The sequence below is a fragment of the Coenobita brevimanus genome, chromosome 111, assembly GCF_032717465.1.
Source record: "Coenobita brevimanus isolate Jiangsu-jjx chromosome 111, ASM3271746v2, whole genome shotgun sequence".
Taxonomy (NCBI): domain Eukaryota; kingdom Metazoa; phylum Arthropoda; class Malacostraca; order Decapoda; family Coenobitidae; genus Coenobita; species Coenobita brevimanus.
In genome coordinates this window covers 33,241,501-33,249,000 of record NC_137064.1, presented here as the reverse complement: position 1 = coordinate 33,249,000, position 7,500 = coordinate 33,241,501, and the positions used below count along the sequence as shown (strand labels likewise).

Below are 7,500 nucleotides of genomic sequence, written 5' to 3'. Positions count from 1 at the left end.
CCTCCTCGTGCATTCCCTCCCTCCCTCCCCTTCCTTGTCCCTCCCTCCCTCTTCTCCCTTCTCCCTCTCTCCATCCCTGCCTAGCTGCCTCCTTTGCACATTCTCTCCTCTCCTCACCCCTCCCTGCCTTCGTTCTCCCCCTCTCTCCCCCCCCTCCCTCCCTTAGTTCTCCTCGTTTCTCCCTTCCTCCCTCTCTTCGTTCTCCTCTTCTCTCCCACCCTCCCTCCCACGCTCCCTCCCTTCGTTCTCCCTCTCTCCCTTCCTTTCTGCTTCTCTCTCTCTCCCTGCTTCTCATCCTTCCTTCCTTACCTCCCACCCATTCTCTCTTTTTTTTCTTCCTTCCTCCGTCTTTTTTTTTCTCCCTCCCTCCCTCTTTTTTTCCTCCCCTCTCCCTCCCCCCTAAGTACTCAGCACTTTCTTCCCAACTTCATCCGTGTGTGCATTATCATAGTCACTGTTTTCATTTATTTTCATCCATTCGTCTCACATTTTCCCCATCTTTTAGTCAGTTATGGTTTTATCTGATCTTCTCAACGATTCCTTGTATTGCTCTTTGCTTGTTCCGTTCCAGTTATCTTTCTGCTCCACGTCATCATCATCATCATCATCATCATCAGCAACAGCAGCAGCAGCAGCAACAGCATTATCATCTTCTACTTCTTCATCCTTCATCATTTTCTCTTCTGTTTCTTTCTCGTCTAATTAACCTTCCTTCCCACCTGCCTTCAGTGGCTTTACGTCATAAGAATAACAACTCTATACCCTGTTTTTCTTACCTCCCCTCTTCTTTCCCCCTCCCCACCTACCTCAGCTCCACCCCTCCCACTTCTCTCCCCTTCCCCCCAGCTCATCCTCCCTCCACTCCCCCTTCCTCCCCAGTTACTTCAGCTTCCCTCCCCTCTGCTTCCCTCCCCTCCTAACCTCCCCAACCTCTCCCCAGATCATCTTACATTTCTCCCCATCTCATTCCCTCCCCCACTTAACTCCACCCTCCCCACTTCCTTCCCCTCCCCTCATCTCATCCTTCTCTACCTCCACTCCCTTTTCCCTCCTCCCCACTTCCCTCCCCTCCTAACCCCCCCAACCTCCCCTCCAGTTACTATAGTTCCCTCGAGCCTTTTCTTTCACTCAGTTGCATTTCCAAACCTTCACTTGCACAGCACATCCCTCTCTCACTCTCTCTAAAGTTTACCACAGCCACGCAGCAAGTTTAGAGAGAGACAGACAGACAGACAGACAGACAAAATATACTGGTGTGATTGTGTGTATAGATGTATGTTTTTATGTACGTGTGTGTGTGTGTGTGTGTGTGTGTGTGCCTTATGTATATTAATAAAAGAAATGAAACCTCCATATCTAATCCATGTTCCATATATTTTTCGTTTAATATCAGAACCTTCATATCTCTGTACACTGATTTCTGAACCTGTAAGTAGGCTGTAAAGTTGAACCAAGAGGGAAAGTCATGAAACCTGAAATTAATACCGATACCAGAACGAGTGGAGCAAGATTTTATGAGCCAGGAGGCAAAATGTGGTTGGAATTTAGTCATCATCATCATCATTGTCATCTACAACAGCAGTATCATTACCAGCACCACCACCACCACCACCACCACCATCTTCATCATCATCATCATCATCCCGGTTTCCCACTAAGACGCAAGAAGCCCTGTGCAGATTCAATAACATTTCACTTTATTATTTACTATTCTGTCCCTCATTGTAGAAAGTAAAGGTATCCGGAATATTTTACGTACAGGTATTCAGCTTTGTCAGTCCCAATTAAGCGCATAGGTAAACAGTGCATTTTTTACTGTCGCTATATTTCTCTCTCTCTCTCTCTCTCTCTCTCTCTCTCTCTCTCTCTCTCTCTCTCTCTCTCTCTCTCTCTCCTTCCCAGAGACGAATGGTTGCAAATTTACTTCTCGCATTCGCAGCAAATTTCTCCTGAGACACGAGAGAGAGAGAGAGAGAGAGAGAGAGAATGATAGCCAAAAAAGAGATCTGTTGTCCCTCCTCCTCCTCCTCCTCCTCCTTCTCCTCCTCCTCCTCCCTTTCTTTTCACTTTTTTCCCCTTCCATTTAACTCCCTCTCCACTTCTCGCCTTCACAGCAGATTCCACGGCCCATCCTTCACCTTCACTAATTACTTCCTCCACTTCATCCCTTTATCCTCACTTCCTGCTTTCTCACCTCCTCCTCTCACGTCTCCACCACCTCCTCGTACTTCACCACCTCCTCTCACATCTCCACAACCTTCTCTCACATCTCCACCACTTCCTCTGACATCTCCACCACCCCCTCTGACATCTCCACCACCTCCTCGTACTTCACCACCTCTTCTCACATCCCCACAACCATCTCTCACATCTCCACCACTTCCTTTCACATCTCCACCACCTCCTCTCACATCTCCACCACTTCTTATATCTCCAGCTCCTCCTCTCACATCTCCACCACCTCTCATATCTCTACCTTCTCCTCTTCTCATATCTCCACCGTTCCACCATCACCAGCAATCCCTTCATTCCCCATCACTCAGTAACTTTCTTCTTCCATCCTCCACCACTCCAACCCAATCCATCTCTATCCACCAAACCTATTTCCACATCGCGTCCTCCACCTCCCACACAAGCACACAAATTGACCCATCCGCGCTGAGAAGGATCCAGGGCTCTTGAATTGATCTAGTTCACATAAATATCAATAAAAGAGAATATAAAAGAGAGTATCCACCTGTACAGATGTCCCGTGGAGCCTCAAATACGATGGGAATACGTAGTTCAGTGTCAACTTTGCTATACTTTTTATTGTGGCACGAGGCCCGTCTGAAACGTGATCCCAGTTGACCGCAGGCTGAAATTACTCCTTTCCTGCTGTCCACAATCGCCCTTTCGGGTAAAGGGAGGGAGTTGAGGGATGTTTGCGTAACCGGGCAGTGTATCCGTCCAGTCTTATCAGTGCCACCACGTTAAGGCGACCCTATCCAACACCAGTGCCTTAGCGATTGTGAAAAGATAGATTTTTTTTTTTTTTTTTTTTCTCAGGATATTCAAAGGTGTCCATGTTTTGACGATAAAGAAGACGTACTCTTGATCTTTATAGTGTGTATTGGTAAGGTAGCGTTTCTCTGACTCTGCAATCTTCCATCCTTCTTTCCTTCCTTCCTTCCTTTCCTTCTTTCCTTCTGTTCTTTCTTGGTTCCTGTCTTCCTTTCTTTCTTCCTTCCTACTTTGCTTTCATCTGTTTTCTTTCCTTCCTTACCACCTGCATTTTCCTCTTGATCCAGCCATCACCTTCCCTCGCCTAACATCTCTTCATAATGTTTCGTCCTTCCTTCTTATCATCACATTTATTTTCCTCTTTCTGATCCATCCATCTTACCCCTCCAGCCTGATACCTTCACACCTCATCTTTCTTCCTTCCTGCTTCTTCTCTCTGCTCTTATCTTTACTTATCTTTTCCTGGCCCACCCATCCATCTTGCTACCGCTTCCACAAACTCCATTATTCCTGTCATCCTTTCTTCTCACCGTTTCATATATTTCTCTTCCTTTATCAGTCCATAAAGTCTTAAAAGTCTTATTATATTTACTTGAGGTCAATCCCTTCTATTCCATTATATGTCTTCTTATTTTTTTACTTTTTTCTCTTTATTTTAACATATATCTTCTCTGTCTTCTCCACTTTCCGTCTCCCCTTCCTGTTTGACTTACTCTTTTACCTGTAGTATTCTCCTTTATCTCCCACGTCATTTCCCATAACTTTTATCTCCTGTTTCCCTTTTCCCATCCTTCAGTTCATCAGGTTTTGTTTGCTCTTTTCCTGCCATTTCTATTTACTATTTTTTCATTTCCCATATCCCACATCATATATCACATCCTTTATAACATCCTCTGTCACACTTATCACCTTAATTCCATTTTCCTGTCCAGTTATTTATCAGGCTCTCTGTACTCTCCTTTTCAGTTTTCACCTTTCCTCCCCTCCTGCCTCATTTTCCTCTGTTTCCCCTTTCCCATCCCTCAGTTATTCTCTACTCTCCTCTGTTTTCCTTCTTCTTCCTTCTCGACACCCTCTTCGTTTCTCCTTTTCTGTACCCCTTTTTTCCCCTCTCGACACCTCACATTTTGAATTTGGCCCTGTTTTGTTTACGTTTTTCTTGGAGGGAACAGCATTTCGGGTTTCTGGCCTTTGGTTCCTTCTTCCATACATTAAGAAAACAAAAAGAATAATATCAGGCTCTCTCTACCTTCCTCTCTCTCTCTCTCTCTCTCTCTCTGTTCTTGGAGGGAACGGTATCACTGGCTTCTACCATTTCTCTTCTTTTGTGCATTAAAAAAAATCGGACTGTCTCGACCTTTTCACTTGTTTTCGTATTTTCCTTTTTTTCCCCTTTTTCCCTCCTTCACGCCGCCCGGACAATCAGTGAGGCGGAGACAGGGGACATTTGTTTTGTGCCGAATTCGATAACTCCTCAAGATTGACCCTCCTCCTGGCCGGACCCTAGTGGCCTCCCAGCTGGGTCCTAGGAGATAGGGACGAGGCTAGGAATAGAAATGAGGAAAGGGAGGAAAATAGGTGGGGTGATTGGTGTAACAGATGAATGGAATAAAAAAGAGAGAGAGAAAAAGAGAGGGGTGGATTTAGTAGACTGGCTTATAGAGAGAGAAAGGAGGAAGGAGGTCAGGTGGAAAATGAATGAGCTTAATGGTGAAAAAGAGAGGGAAAAAGAGGAATGGAATGAATAGGCTGCAGCAGAGAGAGAGAGAGAGAGAGAGAGATTTAAAGCGAGACCGAGAGCGAATGAGACCGAAAACGAGACCTCGAGCTTCAGACTGTAAAAGAAAACGGTGTCGATGATGGAGGAGGAGGAAGGGGGTACTATTACTCTGGGCTTCGGAAGCGGATCATATTTCAGCTCGCCCCTCTGCCTTCCCGTCACTCCGATACCGGGCCATCAGCATAAGACGAACGACTCTCAAACTCCTGTACTGGCGTGGGGAAGTTTTGGAGGTTGTAGTGAGGTGGTTGGAGGTTGAGGAAGTTGGCACGTGGGTTGGCAAAGTTGCGGATTTAGTGAGGTTGAAGGCATTGGTGGTCCGGCTAATGACAAACAACCCATAGACTTTCTTGTTGCAGGGTGAGAAATTGGAGGCTGTCTTGTGGTAGTAGCAGGTTTGGATGAGGTGCTTGGAGGTTGTAGTAAGTTCACTGGAGGTTTGGAGAGGTTGAGGGTTTTGATTTGGTTGAACATTTTGTGGGGAAGCATACCCTTAGACGATCAACCCCCAATTCTGCCCTCTGTGTTGCTGGTGAGGTTATGGAGGTTGTAGCTTCAAGTTGGATGTTGGACTGGTGAAGGTGGAGGCTGAGTTTGATCTGCTTGGAGGTTTAGTCCAATTGGAGATGGGAGGAGGAGGGTTGATGCTGGGGTGATGAAACTGGAGACTCGTTTAGGATAGAGGCAAGGGAACAAAACACTATGACAATCTCAGTTTTCTTGCATTTTTGTGTGTGTGATATTTGTGATTGTGGCACCTAGTTGGAGGTTGGCTGAGGTTGGTGAAAGAGGGTTTAGTCTAGTTGGTAGTTTAGCTGTTTGGAGGTTTGGAGGTCTCTAGATTCTTGGTGTAGTTGGAGGTGTCTTGGAGGTGTGTCTTGGTTCAGAATAGTTATCTAGGTTGTAGTAAAGGTGGAGGGAGCGTAAGTAAAAATAAATATGAAAGTTTTATTAGGTTGCAGGTACTTAGCCCGGATCGGTTTTTGGTAATTTGAATAAAATTGTCTGGTATTAAAACTAATTATATAATACATCGTCGTGCTAAAGAAGTTAAGGTTGCTACCGACAGGCTCTGTTTAGCTTGCTAGAACCGTGAAAACCTGCCAATATTCACCGTTTAGGACTATCCAGATATCGGAGGTAAAATGTATTCCATCGAAATTTTATCTCCTGTAGTCAAACCATCACAGACGACAGAGAGAGAGAGAGAGAGAGAACCTCGTATAGAATAGAAGAAAAAGAGAGGAAGAACCCGTATAGAATAGAAAAAAAAAGAGAAGAGGAACCCGTATAGAACAGAAGATAAAGAGAGGAAGAACCCGTATAGAAGAGAAAAAAAGAGAGAAGAGAGAGCCGTATATCGAAAGTGTACAAAAGCGGCAGCATCCCAATAACCTGCGCTGTTTCCCAATATCATGGCTGGAATGTCAACACAGAGAGAAGCCCTTATTGATCGGGCCCGGGAGAAGAAAATATGTTTACAGTATTTGCATCGTCAACAACTTTGGGGAGCTCAGAACTGCTTTCCTTTTTTCCCCCTTTCTCTCACTTTCGCGGGATCTTTGTGTGTGTGTGTGTGTGTGTGTGTTTTATGGTATTAGCACTTTCTTGTTTCTTTGACTTACGGTATATAGTTCCTCTTTTTTTTTCCATGTTGCTCATTTCGTTTCCTTTTTTATTTATTTAGTTATTTTTTTTGCATGTCTGCCTGTGTTTTACTTTTCGTTTTCCACATTGCCATTTTATGGTTACAGTATTTTTTCCTTACTATATTTCAACCTGATTATAATTTACTTTTCCATTTTTCTCTCTCTTTCTGTCCCCTCCTTTTTACGTTTCCACAGGATCTCATTTTTTTTTTCTTTCCAGTCTGTTGTTCTCCTAATTCAGTTGTTACCACCTCTGATGTAGTTCGAAGAGGTTATGTATTCTTCCCTGTTTGTCTGTTTTGAAAGATGTCTCAAAAAGTTTTTAATGGATTCCAGTAAAATTTTGTGGATGTGTGGGTCGTGGGCCAAGGAAGAGTTTGTTAAATTTTGGTGGGTATCTGAGGTGTCTGGTATAGGCGTTGGCGGAGGTATGCGCTCTGTGAGTGCTGTATTCTTGTTCTCTCTTGTGTTACCCGCTTTCCATTCCTCTTGTTTGCCATTTCATCTTTTCTATTGCTCTTTTTTCTGTGTCTCTGCGTTTCATTCTTTTCCATTGTTTTCTCACTCTGTTCCTAAGTTAGCATTCCTCTTACATTTTGTGCTTTCTTTTCTGTTTTCCTCTCTCAATTTAAATTTACCGTTTTTCTCTGTTTTTCTCAGTTTCTTCCCCTTTCTGTCTTCCTGTAATTCAGGACACCATTCATAAAGCTGGGTGGTAATCATATAGCCAATTAGAGGGGCACTCAGTGGAGCGCATCTCTCCGACAAGGGACACGTAATTTCCAAACCACTCTTCATAATGGGTTAGGTTTTCTCATTATTGAATAGGGTTTTGCAGAAAGTGTTTTCCGAATCCAGAATCTATAATACGTTCCGAATTGGTCCCTAAAGGTAATCGATTGTTCCCTGGGACATGGGCTATCTACCCACCAAATTTGGTCCAAATCTCGCTTGTAGTTTTTAAGTAATCCTGCTAACAAACAGACAAACAAACAAAAAGACAAACAGGGGTAAAAACATACTCTCCTTGTGGGAGAGAAATATGGGGGGAGATGTGGAAGCTACTAT

General features: G+C 44.2%; 1 protein-coding gene across 1 annotated transcript in view; it reads left to right on the top strand.

Moving 5' to 3' along the window:
• Positions 1 to 7,500, top strand: part of nAChRalpha2 (nicotinic acetylcholine receptor alpha2) — a 510,350-nt gene that overhangs the window by 470,628 nt on the left and 32,222 nt on the right. The window lies entirely within an intron of this gene.